At 35.6% G+C, this 17,942-nt stretch overlaps 1 long non-coding RNA gene across 1 annotated transcript; it reads right to left on the bottom strand.

The window, feature by feature from the left end:
- Positions 1 to 288: 288 nt before the first annotated feature.
- Positions 289 to 2,619, bottom strand: LOC147496820 (uncharacterized). The gene is made up of 3 exons (XR_015194307.1): positions 2,481 to 2,619; positions 1,795 to 1,857; positions 289 to 766 (listed from the first exon to the last, which is right to left on the bottom strand). It is a non-coding gene; the product is annotated as an uncharacterized LOC147496820 (long non-coding RNA).
- Between the last annotated feature and the right edge of the window lie 15,323 nt (positions 2,620 to 17,942).

Raw genomic sequence — 17,942 nt, 5'->3', positions numbered from 1 at the left:
TACCGAGTTTTTCAATTTTCAAAGGTTCTCAGAAGTCTAATCACTCATCATATATTCATACTAGATTTTGTGCACGTGCGTTGCACATAAATTTATTTATTATCGAATTTAGGTGACTTGGGCAATGTGAATGCATTGTTAAAAAAAATAATAAAAAAATAATATGAACGGGCAGTTTCATGTGCAATATGCATGTCTAGGGACTTTTTCAAAATAAGTTAGATGACTATTACAAATAGAACATCATAATAAAAGAAATCGGCATTGTGAATGCCTTTGTACGGTGAATGCCATAATCTACCCTGCAACATTAATGTTCTAATATAATATAAATTCAATTATGGTAGTAGTACAAAATAAAAATACAAAATTGGAGGTAAGGTCCTAGAATGTTAGTAGTACTTCAATTTCTAATTATAGTGGGACAGTGTCGCAAAGATAATCTTTTATCTTTCCTGGCACCTGCATAACATTGCGACCATTAATCCTAAAAAAAAATAAGAATTTCCTTGAGCTGAGATTAAAATTTTACAAACCCTTTCCCTAGTCAGACTCCTTTGCCAGAAAATGGCCATGAATTAGTCAACTATATTCAATATTTCACGTGCTAGCTTTAGGCACGTATACAATCGATTATTACACATAGATTTCTAGACTCTAAACAAAATACAAAGATTCAATGGTATGAAGCCAAATTCAAAGTGCCTTTCGTTCCAACGTTATGCTATCCCCTGGTACAACTTGCTTCGTCAAAACCACTTTTTCTCTGTAACAAAGTATCAAAGAAATCATTAGAATAACACTAAATATTACAAAGGGAAAATTAAGCATGTAGAAGAAACTACTTAAGTTCCACTTGTGTAGTTAATTGAGTCATTAGCACATATATCCAATTTGTATAGCATGGCACCAGTAAAAATTGAAGAGCTCGAAGCAAAATGCATTAAATCTAGTTGTACTTTTCTCTTCTATTCTTGATCATTTGCAAGAGACAAATTTTCCTTTATCTTGACTAAACTATTTTTCAAAAACGCCTCATCCCTATCTTGACTAAAATACATAATCAATCCGGATTCAATGCAACATATGGATATAATAAGAACACATACCTAAAAAATTGTTTTCTATTGCTGGCAAGTCGAGACTCTTACATTCACAAACTTACATGGTTGACATCAGGGTATTATGGAACTCACTCATAATCAAAATGGTCTCATTATTAGTATGCAATAGCACATAGCAGGGATGGCGATAGAAGTAGAGATTTAAATACTTAAACTAATTCTAACGAAACTCACTCATGATCCATCGAAAAACACACGTCACTCCTAATAATAATAATAATAATAAACCTTTTGAAAAATAGCTAATGAAAAAGAATTATTAAAAATCAACATTTGGGGATTCTAGATGATTATATTACGTTGACAAATCTTAATGGATTTAATGGAGGAACTATTTCCTTAAATAGGAGTGGATATCGACAAATATGTCCAGTCATGGGTTCACAAGGGTATGGAGTGATCAAAATTAACCAATGCTCAAAGGGTAATGCAAAAAAGCTTGAGAAAAACAATATCGTTGGATTGAACTACAATATAATCTTTTACACAGAGCACAGGGAGCACCCTATGCCAATAAAATGCACAACTTAACAAAAACATTAATACTAAGTTCCATATTCATGGGCAAGCTACAAAACTTCTTTTAAGAAAGCAAAGAAACAAACACAATACTGCATAGGTCAACACAAAACCAATGAAGCTTGAAGAAAATGCAGCAAAATAAGCTAACCTCTTTAGAGGACATCATCATTACGCAGTGAAGATTCAACGAAAATGTAATGAATCCCCATCTCTGTTTGACAAAAAAGAAAGAACCCTTTTTAAGTCATGTACCATTCGCATTGCAATCATTTACCTGAAATGACAAACCCATTCAAATGACGCTGTAATTAGGTCTACAAATTAGTTGGGGAAGTACTAAAGGTACTCTATTGAGAGAATCCACAGTAAGATTTTCATAAAATATAGTCCGATATTAGAATTAGAACTAATCACAAAGTAAAAATCACATAGTAGAGTAATGGCATGGCGAGAAAAAAAAGAAATGAATTTTCCTTATTTGCCAGAGGAAGCAAACAAAATAATATAGGTGTAGACTTCCGTGTTTCTTTTTGCTTTCACTAAAATCTTTCAAATAGCTTTTACATGTGAGACGGAGATCATTGCATAGATGATAAACAGGACATTTGAATGAACCAACTACAAACTCATATTTGTCCTACTTATTACTACATACCTACCTATCAGTGAATTATTTTTTCATCATCGCCATCTCCACTGTCAAGCACTGGGTTTCTACTTAGACAAAAAAATAAATTGAACATCTAAAATTCAATGAACATGAAAATAAATAGTTCAATTTTAAAAAATTGATTTAAAATTATCAATTTAAATAAATAAAGCAAGAAATAGTACCTGGAAATCTGGAATATATCAACAAAAGATTTCACCCAGGAGCAGTTGGTCTAACCGTCTTTTCTTTAACAACATCAGCAAACCGACAACGACAACCGAACGACCACTAACATTTGGAGAATTGGTTGATGAGTTGAAGAAGAAAAAATGATTTTTCTTCAGTTCTAGAAGCGGCAAAAGAAAGGGGTTGAATAGTTCTGGTAGCTGAAGAATGAATGTTCTCTTCTTCTTCTTATTTACTTTTTTTTTAGTTTGAGGAACGAAGGGTTTATTTTTCTATTTTCTCATAAATGAAAACAGGTGTCACAGAAATAGGATGTGTTAGAACCGATAGACAGCTTATATGGCTAAAGGAAAACAGGTGTCACAGAAATAGGATGTGTTAGAACCGATAGACAGCTTATATGGCTAGCTAGGCCACGCCACTTATAAGTAGTAGAGATGGAGAACAAGCACTAATTTAGGTTCTAGTAATTCTCTTGTTGTAAGAACTAAGAAACACTAGCTCTAATTTGGGCTTTTTTTGTAACTCTCCAATTCGTAGGCATCGTAGCTTAGCTCTATGGACTAACATGAGAGATCTGCATTTGACAATTCAACGTCCTAAACAGATTAAAAGCCCAAAAACAATTTCTACGGACTCCAAAGTTCAACAGTTAATACCTACAGAGTACAAACCTAGTCAGCATCTCCATGTTGTCCAACTACATACCACTAGTCTTGAGGCATGTGGATACCCACGTCTCTCTTTACTCTTTTGTTATTTTTGGCGGGGCCCATGTGTTAAAAAAACATAAAAGGACAAAAAATGTCGGACATTCGCCCACTCCCAATCCTGCCCACTCAACTCGTGAGATCATCTCCAAATCTAACGGTCTAGATTAAAACAAAACAAAGAAAAGAAATAGAACCAACCCTTAGTTCTCCATTTTGCGGCAACCAAAAGAAACATAACAAACAATTAATTCGCAACCTCCATTTCACAACCCACATTCTCTTCTCCAGCAGTAATTCGCACTTAACTCTCTGCAAACCAATTTCATCTACGCCCATTTCTCTCCAAACCCATTATCAGGTAATTTTGTGCTCATACATTTTTCGTTAATTGTTAGTTTGGTGATGCAAATTTCGTTTTAGGAAGTGGATGTATGGCATTGCTAGTAAAAGTAGAAAATTTTAATCTTCGATTGGGGTTGGTCATGAAATTTTCAGTTTTTAGGTGTACGTTACAATCATTTTTTTGTACTCTTAAATCACCAACATTAATACTAGGTCTATAGATGAAGCGATATTTACTTGTGCATTTCAATATGGAACGGATTATGTTTATGTACGTGGATTAATTATTTCGTTCGACTAACAAGCTAAGTATAGGCTAGCATGTCCTTTACTTTGTCATTACCCTGACGTGTTATAAGTATTAAGAATTTTACAGAAGTTGCTATTTTAATGGCTAGGTAGAGATTGAGTTTTACTTGTTTTAATGGCTATCTAGATTGGAATGTTTTAATGGCGAAAAGGAGCATTGGAATGTTGTTGTTTTTTCTATTCTTGTGGTTATCCCAATTGTTGGTTCAGTTTATGTATTTGTCAGGAGTATGGATGAATATGAATTATTATATTTCCTATTTCTTTTTCCATCGGTATATAGAGTTTAAACCTTTTAAATGATTGTTACTCTGTTACCATACTGTTCCGAGTGCCATCAACAGGAGTCTGCAAAAGCAGTTACTGTTTTAGTCCTAAACTTATTTGAACCTTAGATTGTTAATTGCTAATGATCTTTTGAATAGCTATGAAACAAAACATAGACAAATGAAGATGTTATGCAAGTGTCGTTAGTAAACTATCTTTGTTTCAATCAAGGGCAAAAGTACCCTCTTTCTCAAAACATCTCATCACACTCCAAGGTAAATACACCCCAGAGGGATGGAGCCTAAGCACAGTAGAATGAAGGCTTAGAATAGATGAAGAGATATCCTAAACACTGACAATAAAATATAGGGTACACTAATATCCCCATTTTCCCTCTAAACTAAAGAAACCATAAGTTGTCAACATTCATAATTGATTCTCTCTAACAGTGAGTTAGGTTCCCCGTCTAGTAAGCAACCAATGGCAAGGTTGTTTGCCTTTACGAAATGTGTCTGATAGCAAGAGTGAGTTTGTGACCAAACCATGGATACAAATGGTTATGTAATGATTGATTGATTGTAGTTTTGTAAAGTTTAAAACAGTCGAGTATGATATTCATTGCTTTCGTATGCATTGTAGTTTTGGTTTTTTAAATTAGATTGTAGGACTCTCTCTAATTGATTATGGTTCGTTTTCGTTTTCATTTTGTCGATGAAGTTTGTTTTTCATATTATTAGATTGAAACTTTTGGTTACTAATACTTGTTTATTTCTATTTTTTGTAGCAATAATAGCTTCTCGATCAAAGAATATGAAGATCGAGTGTTGCGAAAACCATCTACACAGGTGCTAACAAAATTGCTTAGTGGCAGCAGTAGTAGTTTGGGTCGTGGTGACCCGCCTAAGAAAAAAAAGGGAAGGGGAACCTCGGCATCCGTCCGTAGAGGGGATCGAAAAGCGGATGATCCCAATCTGAGTAATATAGGTGTAAGTGATTTAGAGTTAGTAGAGAAAAAGAAAAGAAGAAGGGTCCAGCCGGGGAAAGAAAAAAGGCCTCCTATTGTTCCAAGTATTCTAGATGAGGATAGGGATGTCCATCTTGCCCGAAACCCGCCCAAAACCCGAACAAAATGCCCGCACCGAACCCTGCCCAAACTTGACAAAACCCAAAACCGAACCCAACCCCAAAATACACTCTCTAAACCGAGACCGACCTGATAATTTAGCCCTAAACCCGTTAAAAGGGCTAAAAAACCTGAAACTGAACCCGAACCGAAATCGAACCCCAAATCCGATTTCAATTGCATACTACTAATCTCATATAAAAGAATGAGTTAGATAAATATTTGGATTATGATCTCATTCATATTTACAATGATGAGTTATTTAATATATTGGATTATGAAAAAATTTATGTCGGGATTTCTAATTTTTCTAGTAATTGCACGTGATCATGTGTCTATAGTTCATTCCAAGTCCATCTATTTTTAAATCATATCAAATAATTATGTCCGAGTATAAGTGATAATTACTTCCAAGTTCATTAGAAGTTTTATTTTGTTTGAAGGATTGGTGGATAGCCGAAGAAGGAATAAAATGTAGATATATATTTCAAATAAAGTTTTTTATTGTCTTCTTTCTTCATTTATACTGGGCTTTATTCTACCCGAATCCGAACCCGAGCCCGATGGGTACCCAAAATATAGGGTTAGGGTAGGGTTTGGTCACACTTCTCAATAAAATACCCGACTCCAAACCCAACCCGCTGAAAACCGGTCTGGGTTCGGGTACCCCGATACCCGTTCAAAACCTGAAAATTCGGGTTCGGGTCGGGTTGGGTACCCGTTTGGACATCCCTAGATGAGGATGTAGATGTAGATTTAGATGAGAATATAAATTTAGATGAGGATGTAAATGTGGATGTAAATATGGTTCTTGGAGAGAATGTAGATGGTGGTGATAGTGAAGGGGAATAGGAAGAGGAGGATGGTGATGGTGATGGTGATGAGAATGAGGATGACGAAGGGGAAAAGGAAGGGGAAGAAGAGATGGTGAAGAAGAGGGTAACGGCGATGATGTCGATGATGGGGAAGAGTCGGGTGACAAAGATGAGGAGGGGGACGAAGAAGATGACGATTCGGAAGAGGATGATGATTCAGAGGAAGTGGTGGAGGAAACAGTGGAAACATCAGTGGAAGTACGTCTAGTTCAAAATATTGTGAGAAAATCCAAGAAAAACATGGAATACCAACTAGACACATATGGTGGTGGTCCTTATAGAGAGCGTGGACGTGGAACCGAGCAGCTTTTGTATGACTATGCGGTGCACATGGCTCGCGATATTTGGGAGGGGCAGGTAATATTAATATCATATAGTATGCACTTAGTACTTTATTTTTTTTTTTTACAAAACCATGCACTTAGTACTTTAATTTTTATTTTTATGAAACCTTCTCCTCAATGACTCTTTGTTGTTTTAGAAGGAGCACGGAGCTTTGAAGTGTGGTCAGCACCTAACAAAGTTAAATCAATGGAATCTGAAGTCAGAATTTAAAAACTCTCCGAGATTTGAAAACCAACTTAGAAGGACAGGCTTGTATGATCTTGTGATGTGAGTATACATGCATCAAGATTCTGTGTTGGTCTTTACGTTTGTAGAAAGGTGGCATATGGAGACCAACACATTTCATATGCCGTTTTGGGAGATGACTATCACTTTGGATGATGTCTCCCAAATCCTTAGAGTCTCAATAAGAGTAAGAGTCGTGCAAGGGAACATTGATTTGAAGTTGGAACGGACTGAGAAATTATTGCACCGCGCTCTTGATATATCTGTGAGAGCAATTATGGAGGAGTTGCAAGCCAGCCACTTCATATCAAGAGTAAGGTTAGAATTCCTGAAGAGTCGCATGGCTGGGAAGGTGCATGATAGTGATATTAATGAAAAATGGAAATTACCTATCCAAAGTTAGTAGGTCCTTGTGTAATAATATTTTGTACTTTATCCCCCCAATGGATCAAAAACTCAATGTATTGATTAAAGAGGATAAGGAAAATTGTACTTGCGTTCTTGATTTAAATAAAAGCTTGGGGTATCCTTAACCCCTAGCTATTCCTTAAAAAAAAAAAAAAAAAAAAAAAAGAAAAAAGAAAGGAAACCTATGAAGAAGGCGTCGACTTTGAGGGAGGTACAGCGTGCTGTCAAAGGTTATTTGTTATTCTTCTTTGGATGTACTTTCTTCCCCAACAGGTCTGGGACTGCAGTGCCTATTTGTTACTTGAGGTTGTTGTTGAAGTTTAGCGAGATCAAAGACTATGCGTGGGGTGCATCAATACTTGCATACTTGTACCGTGTTCTTGAAGCTGCCATAGGTGCGAAAGTGAAAGGCATTTCAGGCTATTTCACTCTCCTACAGGTAAATCTTTAGTATTTATGTTTATCTTTTCAATGTTAGCCCTTTATCTACCTATCAGTATTTTAATTGCGTGTGTATATAAATCTAGGCGTGGATTTACGAGTACTTCCCGTGCTTCAGGTCAATCCCAAACTTGGAGTATGAGTTGGCCCAGCCTCGATGTCGTAGGTACTTAGTTACCGCTCCGCACTATGCTAACATAAAACATACATTACAGTGTTATCAAAAGTTTCTTGATTATACAAATTGTTTCATGGTAAGTATATGGGCTTGTTTAATATTTTATTGATTAATTGATCGTTGGAGTTTGTGATTAATAGTAGATTTTCTCATATCACAGGTTGAATGGTGGCCCTACAACAATATCAGAGCCACACGCCCGGTGGATGAGATTGCTTATTTCGAATGATAAATCCTGAGTTTCCTACTCATTTCTCCCTACAGACACTTCCTAGTTCAAGTACTCAGCTGGTGAGTTTTGTGTGAGTTTTGTGATTTGAAGATTATAGTTCCACTATTTTAAAGCTGTAAATACTAAATTCATTTTGCATTTTTTTTTTTGACAGAGCAACGTCCTCGATGAAATAGTCTCATGTTAGAGAGAGGTCTACAATTGTGTGGGCCTACAATTCCCGATGAATCAAGGACAGAGTTCCTCAATGCAGAAAACTTGACCCGGTGCAAGTTTATTGGTGGGTGTTACCATCGTGATTGTGTTTAATCTAATGGATATGAAGTTAATTTTTTGGTATATCGATTAGGGTTTCGTATATGGATTAGGGTTTGGTGTATGGATTAAGCTTTATTGTGTAATTTGATGGTTTTGGTTTTGGTGGAAATTTGATGTATACGAGTGTATGGAATTTGAAGTTATTTTAATATGAATTTGGAATTTGAAGTTGGGATCATTTGTATATGAATTTGGAATTTGGTTATGTGCGTTTGAATATGAATATGAATTTGAATTTGAATATGGTTTTATGTATATGAATATGAATTTGAAGTTATATATATGAAGTCATGTGTGTATGAATTTGGTTTGAATATGAAATGAACAAAATCAAGCAAAAAAATTTGCCTGGATTTTGGTCCAGACGACCCATCCAGGTTGCACAAAAGCATCCAAAACGATCTCCGCAGACCGCTTGGCATCCCTCATGACCTCTTCAGACCGCTCACCTACAGACCTAAATGACCTCTTCAGATCATTTAGGAGTATACCAGAACGACCCAGCCATGCCTTTACCCGAGACATTTGGCCTTAACAACCTATTCAGATCGCATAGGTATACAATAAATGACCTCGCCATGCCGTTAAGACATTTGTAGACATTTTGAATTTTAATTATGAAATTTTAAGTAAAATTTGAAATTAAGATAGCTAGATAGAACAATTTACATGAGACTTTGGTACCAAATTTGTTAACCTTAAACCCTAAACGATTTGTTGATTCACATTTGTGAAAGTGATTAAAACTTAATAAAATTTTCAATACCCGACCCATACTTAATTGATAGAAACAAATTATTAACTTCAAGCACTTACTCTCGAACATGTCTACAGCTTAGTGAGTTTAGGGTTCAAGCATTTACTCGAACAAGATTGCAAAATTGAAATCTAATTTGTAAAATTTGGTTAGGAACATCACAAGCAACATTCGTTACATGCACTACTTGTCAAAAATGAGCTGGTGTTAGCTTTTGTATACATGTATGACAAAGTTAGGGTTTACATTGTATACGTGTATACGTATATGATGTTGGAGTTGACGTTGAAGCAAACTTTGAAGAAGATATTGGAGCAATTGAAATCAAACAGACAAAGAGAGTAACTCTAATTTGATTTTGAACCCTATTTTTTATTTGTTCAACCCTAATTTGATGGATAAATAGAAGGAACAGAGAAAGAGGCGGGACAAGCGAGTGGGCATTCAACCCTAATTTTTGGTACTTTACCAATGTTAATCTTGATATCTGTTAGGGAGAGTCTCTTGAAATTCATTTGGCTCCGAGGAAATTAGAGATCAACACATGCATAAATCAACAATAGACAACATTACGTAACAAAATTCGAGATCTCTAAAAAAATACGTACAAGCACCCAATGCCTAATTACAAATTTACATTAAAAGCACATTTGGAGATCTCTTACTTACATGAACAGACAACATTAGACATCTCTTACATGAACAGAAAACAGACATCAAACACCTAATTAAACCAAAACCATGAAGCCAATGCCCACACCAACCAACCAAATTTCCTATAGAACTTAGAGATCAACACATGCATAAATCAACATTAAGTAGATAACATTACGCAACAAAATTTGAGATCTCCAACAAAATACGTGCAAACACTAATTACAAATTTACATAAAAAGCACATCTGAAGATCTCTTACTTACATGAACAAACGACATTAGACATATCTTACATGAACAACCAAAATAGAGATCTCTTACATTAACAGAAAACAGACATCAAACACCTAATTAAACCAAAACCATGAATCCAATGCCTACACCAACCAACCAAATTAGAGATCAACACAATTTTCGCAATCAAAATGATTTTCTTCATTGAATGATTTTCATTCTTCAATTCTTCAATACTTTTTAAAAGTTTCATTTCCCTTCTCCGCAGACGACTTACTCTTCCCTGATATTGGTCATTAAGTATCTCTAATGTTTCATTGCGACGTTGAAAATCACTCAATGTATCACTGCGATGAGGCAAGTTAGTAAAGCGCATCTCGTCAAAATAGGACCAAGCTTCAGGTGAGGTGTAGCTATATTTGCGAGAAATTTCACCTGAATTAATAGAGGAATAACACATGCCTACTTTAGTTGAGTAACCAATTGAGTTCTCTAACCAATTTAATCCCTTAATTCTTAGTTGATTCTTAGTTGAGAACTCTTGAGAAAAGCATAATGGATAAAACTTTAGTTTTTATAAGTAAGCAAAAGGGAGGGAAAAGTTTGACGAAATGGAGGGAAATTAGATGATGTAATGAATGACATCATGTTAGTGACATCACATGAGATGAGAAATGATTTGTCTCTCCATTTTAGGGTTTTTGTTTTATGAAATATCGGTGTAGTGGTATGTGCGAGCTTAAAAGGACGAGGTCGTTTAGGTCCATAGGCAAGCGATCTACATAGGTCGTTAAGGCTAGATGTGTCTGGTAAAATATATTTGAACAACATGGATGGGTCATTCAAGTGTATACCTAAACGATCTAGTGAGGTCTTTTAGGTCTATAGGCGAGCACTCTAAAAGGGTCGTGGAGGGATGAATAGCGGTATGCAGAGGTTGATTAGGTTGAAATGCTCGGGGAACGATCTATTAAGATCGTTTTGGATGCTTTTGTGTGACCTGGCTGGGTCTTCTAGACCAAAATCCAAACAAATTTTTTATTTGATTTTGTTCATTTCATATCCAAACCAAATTCATATACGCACATAACTTCATATACATAACTTCAAATTCATATTCATATACATAAAACCATATTCAAATTCATATTCTTATTCATATTCAAACGCACATAACCAAATTCCAAATTCATATACAAATGATTCTAACTTCAAATTCCAAATTCCAAATTAAAACGCCATTATACATAACTTCAAATTCCAAAACAAATTGCATCAAAACCTTCTTCAAATGTTTATGTATACTCCTAATTCAAACACCATTATACATAACTTCAACTTCTTCAACTATGGGTAATCATTCAGTCATTGTCTTCATCACCATCTCTATCTTTGTCGTCATCATCATCTCTATCATTGTCTACATCCTCAATCTCCTCATCAATAATTGTCAAGTAAGAAAGTGATGACAAATATCAACTTTAAAGTGAACTCCAAACAAGAAAATCACTTTACTTACTTATCCCCTTCTTCCTATTTGGATTTTGTGGACAATTTCGTTTGTCGAGATTAACATTAACCTGGTTATAACAAGTACATCTCCTACCTGTCTTCCCTTTCCTAGATTTTGCAATACCTTTCTCCATACCTCCTTTTATTTTAGTATTACTTTTGTAAACTTTCACTATTTTTCCTTCCTTTAGTTTATGAGATGTTGGGATTCATAAGTAAAACTTGTGAGGCATCAATTGCAGGTTGTGAGTTTTTATTGACAATGCATGAATCAACAACTGGAATAATCTTGCTCCCGTTGTTAGTCTTCTTTATTTCCTTGAGCTCCAATGATAGTTCTTGTAATCTTTTCAACATCAATTGGTAAGTCCCATCCATTTCAACCTTTTCATTCATAGACTAATTGATTGGCAACCATCTGAAGTTGGGTAGTTCTCAGTACCTCAAAACTCTCAAAACTCTCATGACCACTTACTAGTCTGCCATCATACTCATCTCTATATTTGTTAGCCCCTTTCATCCACCTTTTTAAAATAAAGTGATCGGGTATCTCTATATCACGACACTGAAAAACCTTTCCAAGGTGTCCACAGGGTATCCCTAGAAACTCAAAAAGTTTGCATTCACAGTTACCTTCTTTTGTGGTTGGGTTGAACTTCACCTTCCACTCACGCTGATCACCTTCCACTCAAGACTTGTAAGTGTAGGTCATGTAGCCATCACTACCCTTTTCATCATCATCCAAGAGTTGTAGTTGAGCGGCAAAAATTCTTGTAAAAAGAATTCATGCCTTCGAAACCGCTCGGTAGTATTTGTAGCAGCATAGAATGTATCCAAGTGATAAACTGGTGCCCATTTTTCTCAGATCTCGTATATTCCTGTGAACCATTCATTATCCTCCAACTCATATGTAGACATCAATTCTTTCCATCTCATTTCGTAAACATTAGGAATATAAGTTTCTCGAATACACATTTTGATCTCTTTTTTAAAAGATGGCCTCTTGAAATAAATTTGTGGAAGTTTTTCAAAGAATTTCTTTATAATGTATCATAGGCGAAATCTATGTCGTGTATTTAGGAATACCTTCGCAACAGGCACCGTCATAGCTCTATCTTGATCTGTTATGAGTGAAGATGGGGCACGCCTACCCATGGCTGCAAGTCAAGTTTCAAAAACCCACTGAAAAGATTCTTTTGTCTCATCCAATAAGAGTGCACAACCAAGCTGGATTGACTACATATGGTGGTTTACTCCAGTAAATGGCACAAATGGCATTTCATATACGTTCTTGCCATATATGGTGTCAATGAAAAGAACCTCACCAAAATACTAAAACTGCATACATGAACGATCATCTACCCAAAAAATATTTATTGCACGTGCTTCGCTATCCATCTGTATTGCATAGACAAAATTAGGATCTTCTATACTCTTCTTCTTAAAAAAAATTAAGCATTGCGGTAGCATCACCTCTGATAGGTTTCTTGTGCTCCTTCGAGGTACCCAAATGGTTCCAACAATCTCTATCAAAGAAACCATTTTGTGGTCCGTCAAGTATGTCAGCAACTTTATTCATGGGTATGCCTTCATTACGAAATGAGTCAATCAAAATCTTAGCTGCAACAGGCAAATTTTTGTAAACAAGCATGCATATAATTTTCGCTGGACTAACAAGGTTGTGATTGCACACACTGATAAGAGCCCAAAACTGTAGTTTTAACCCCTTAATAATATTATGTTTAGATCAATTATGTGTATAAAAAATAAGAGTTCGTACTGTTTATGTGTTTTTGTGTATTTCAGGTATTGGAGTCAAATATGTGAAGAAACATGTCACTTTTGCGAGATAAAAAAGCAAAGATTGGTTGTGAAGAAGTTCTATGATTAAAGACCAAGATTCAAGGAGAAAAAGCTTTTTTAAAGCCCGGTCAAAGCTGAAAAGTCAAAGTCAACTTGGGTAGAAAAAGAGTAGAAAAGTCAATAGAACTTCCGCAGACCGTATCTTTGGACTCAGACCTCAGAATTGGGCCTATTATATGTCAAAACGACAGGCTCAGAAAGAGCATTCTAATGGTCTAAGCCGTGACCCAATCAAAGGAGAATAAGTGGACGAAAACAGTATTGAAGTAATTTCACATAAAGAAACCATTTTTGGACATATATAATTAGGTTTTGGGCTTGATTTCATGGCCCAAAACATGGCTCCAAAGCCCATGCACGAAATTGTAACCTAACCCTCTCCTATATAAAGAGGGTTAAGGCTAAAACAAAACTTGGCTACTCCCCTCTTTAGTTTAGTTTCAAATTAGGGTTTTCTCTCTCTCCCTTTTTAGTTTAGTTTAGTTTTAGTTAATTAGTTTAGTTTGTAGCCTCCATTAGATTAATAAAAGTCAAGTTATTGTTCTTCATTATGTTATCTATTTATTATTATGTTTATGATAGTCTAATGACTTCTAGCTAAACATCTATTAGAGGTGTTTGATGAAGCTTGATGAAGACTTGATATGTTAGTTAGAATTATTGTTTGTTTAAGAGTTTCACTCTAGTAGGTTAGTTGATTCGCCATGAGAATGGGTTGAACTTCCTCACATGCTAATTATTAGTTGGTAGAGATTGTCATGAATAATTAGGGATCAAATACTTAATCTTAAATGGTTAGGATTGTAATAATCTATACTAGCATATTAGGAATAAATCAAAGTGGAATCAATTCCCCTTAATTTCTTCTCCATATTTTATTCAATTCATATTCAATTGCTTAGTTAAATTATTATAAGTTAAATTTATAAAATTAGTTTCATAGGATAAATTCACCTCTATAAATATTACTCTCACCATTGTTTCCTTGTGTTTGATTAATTGGATTCTATTATGTCTTGGTAGTTTAGTAGTTGAACGATTCCGTACTCTATATATTGCATGAATATACATGTGAGAGTAGGAAATAAATAATTGATACCGTAAGAATAAAGTTAGAGTAATCTAGTTGAGTTTTTACAGGTTATCAAATGGCGACATTGCCATCTTAATCTCATTCAGGACAAGAATTTAATTAGTAGAATCCAAGGGGCAATCCCCCATTCTCTACGCACCCACCCTTTTCATTTTTCATTCTTTTTTTCTCATATTTTTGTTGTTCACTGTTTTAGGCATAGGGGCGCATGCCCTCCCTTTTGCCTTGTTTAGAGCGTGTCCGCCCTCCCTTGTGTCTGCGGAGTCACAGTGAAGAACACTCCAGTAAAGGTATTTGTAAATTTCTAAAACTTCTGAAATTGTTCAAGCATAATCTTTAAGGTGTTATTGATTTACTGGAATATTTTCAGAATTTTCCAAGTTATTTTACCTAGCGAACTAATACCTTCTTTACAGTGCTGCATTTCACCTTCCAAACCGTAAGTTTCGGAAAAAACTGACGAGTAAGGTTACTTAGGTAGTTTAAAAAATTCTAAGATTTTTATAGGAGTATATATCATAAGTCAAGAGTTTGTAGTAAAAATTTGAAGAGTTTTTTATCTGTTTTGACCACCTAACTAGTGGATTGTTTCCAGTGTGTTTCTGCAGTTTTGCAACACTTACTATCTGTAACAACAGCCGATAAGGAGGGTTTATAGAACTCCAATTGCTCTAAAATTTTTACAGGAACACACATGATCTGTCCGAAGTCTCCAGTAAAAAGTTTCCAATTTTTGGCTCTGTTTTGATTGGTTAACCATTGGGTTGTTTGTATTGTGTTCGAAAACTATTTCACAAACTTTGCAGTGCAGTGGAAGGACTTTCATAACTCCGATTGATCTGAAAGTTTACATGCTACTTTCTGGACGTCTTAGCAAACTACTATAAAAATTTCAAATTGTTTGGAGCGCGCACGCGCCCTAGATAGCCTATTTCTGAAGCGCGCTTAGCGCTCAACTCACTGGACATCGTCTCAGGTAAGAGCGCGCCCCGCGCCCTTTTTAGCTTAATTCCAAGCACTCCCTGTGCTCAACTTACTAGACATTGTCTCAGGTAAGAGCGCACCCCGCGCTCTTTTATGGAGCAGCCCGATTTTCACAAGTCAGTTCAAACTTCCATTTCTTCAAGTTATTCGGTGTTTCTAACTTCTTCAATACACTGAGATTGCGTATACAAGACGCTATTTATACGAGTAACAAGGAGGCATTCAGGTACTCCTTCTTCCACTCATTACCTCTTCTATCAGAGGAGTTTCAATTCTAGTATAATCAGGCTTGTTTATCGTAAACGTCAACGTACATGCCTATCTAGAAATTTATAGTTAGAGTTTTGTTTGCATATTAATTGTCCTAGAATATATTTGTAAAACCAATGTAGCATATCAATATGTAGACCAACAATCATATGATTATTATGCAAACCCTTCACCATGTTCATGTTGTGGTAGTCCTTACCATTGGGCTTCTCAATGCTCATCATACCAAGAGTTTGGGCCTACTATAGGATATAATAATAATTATGAGCCACAATTTTCAAATATTCATAGTAATCCATACAATCAAGAGTTTTCTATTCATTCAAACTATATAGGGAGTCAACCAGTGTCGTCTACTTCTAATTCCGTAATAAGTGTGTACAACGAACCAAACACTTTTTCGTGCATAATTTGTTCAGATCCAGACCACACCGCCCATTCATGTCCTATATTTATTCAGCCTCAACCTAACCCATCACAGTACGATATCAACTAGAGTCACTCAAATGCCAATAACTATGACTATCACACACCATACCAGCTAGACCCTTCTACCATACTAAAAATTACCCAACCATCTAGTTCGCCACCCTTCCAAGACCGAATTTCCCAAACTATGCTTCATAACCTAATTATGCTTCAGAACATAGCCCAGATGATTTACATAATCCCCTCACCTAACAAAGAACTTTCAACCTTGCTAGAGATCGATACACAACAAGAACAACCTATTCCCATAACCATACCATTCGACCTAGTTAAGACCTACCCCGAATTTCATGAATCATTACCTTCCCATAACCCTCCCATTAACCATTATGTTGACTCCACACCCCACCTGGATGAGGAAATTCTTGAAGACGACTATTTAGGATTTGTTTTGGGTGACCACTCAAATTTGAGATATGCCTCCGAGGAACCTCCCACTGATCCATCTAAAGATGAATATAATGATGACACATTAGAAGATATTTATAAAGATGTGGTGAAGGAAGAATTTGATAACTATTTACATTCTCTTAATATGGACCCTCCTGTTGAGCATGTCCAGGCCTTTGTATTTGCTAACCACACTCGACTGGATGATTTCTTGACACATTCGAATGATGTGATTGAGGATACTTATAGTGTTTTAGAGGAAGAGGGTGAGAAAATAGAGATTAACAATTCTAATCTAAGGCATGAATAAGTTAATGTGCAAGAAAAAGAGGAAGTTATATCTTTAGAGCAATGTGAATCTTAATTTAGTTTGGCAGCTGAGGAAATAACAATGGACAAAATAGATGAATTTCTTAACAATAATGCCACGAACCACAACTTTATGGATTCAGCTAAGCTAGATGAAGATTTCTATGATTTCTTAAGAGCATGTGAGGATCCACCAACTGACCACCATCTACTTGAGTTACCACCTCCTAAAATCCAACCATCTACCACAACTAAGCCATCCATTCACCCACTATTTTCGAGGAACCTCTAATTTACATTTCAGCCAATTGCCTTAGAGACTCTCTATAATTTTTTCAACCCTCACGGTGAAGAGTGTTTGTCTAACACACAATCTCATGAGTACACCATTCTTATAGTTGAGAGCCAAGCTTTGACCGAGTGTAGTGAGAAACCTAGTTTGTTTTATTTTTCCTCATCTGAGCCTCAAGAAAGACATCAAGATCCATACTTCATTCCTTTCTCACCTAAAGTATCACTAATTCATCTTTTGGGTCATTCTAACTCTTTAACATAGCTACAACATGATAATTTGCATATGTTCTTTGATGGGTTGTATAAGTTTTCTTTCATTCTTCTACATGATTGCTTCCAATTATACAACTTCATTCTGTTTGGGAGTGCATTTAGTATCATGTGTTTATGGCTAGACCCCCAACTCTTTCGACTATTAGTTTATAGTTGACCACGCATCATCCATTTTGTGCCACCCCAATTTCTTGCTTGTTTGGGGGTGTGCACAGTGTAGGGGAATCTGACTTAAAATGACCCCACATTAAGTCTAGGAGAATCTAACTTTAAAAAACCCATATAATTTTTTGTAAAATACCATCTTAATAGAGTATAGGCCACAAAATTTTTCAAACTTCAAAAGAGTTTTCAAATTTTGTTTGGGGGTGGCGTATTTTGGTATTTCATTTCAAATCTTTTTGCCACCCTTTGCCTGTCACGTTTACTCTAGTAGAAGTTGTATTAGTTAGTACGTAACAATTTTATTGTACTTCATGTTATCATTTTATCTTTATAATATTTCTGTTACAGGTACTGCCAATTTTTACCACGTTTCTATGGTAAATTCTTTCCTTA

The sequence above is a fragment of the Coptis chinensis genome, chromosome 5 (genome assembly GCF_015680905.1).
Source record: "Coptis chinensis isolate HL-2020 chromosome 5, ASM1568090v1, whole genome shotgun sequence".
Lineage (NCBI taxonomy): Eukaryota > Viridiplantae > Streptophyta > Magnoliopsida > Ranunculales > Ranunculaceae > Coptis > Coptis chinensis.
This window is presented reverse-complemented; position numbering and strand designations above follow the sequence as displayed.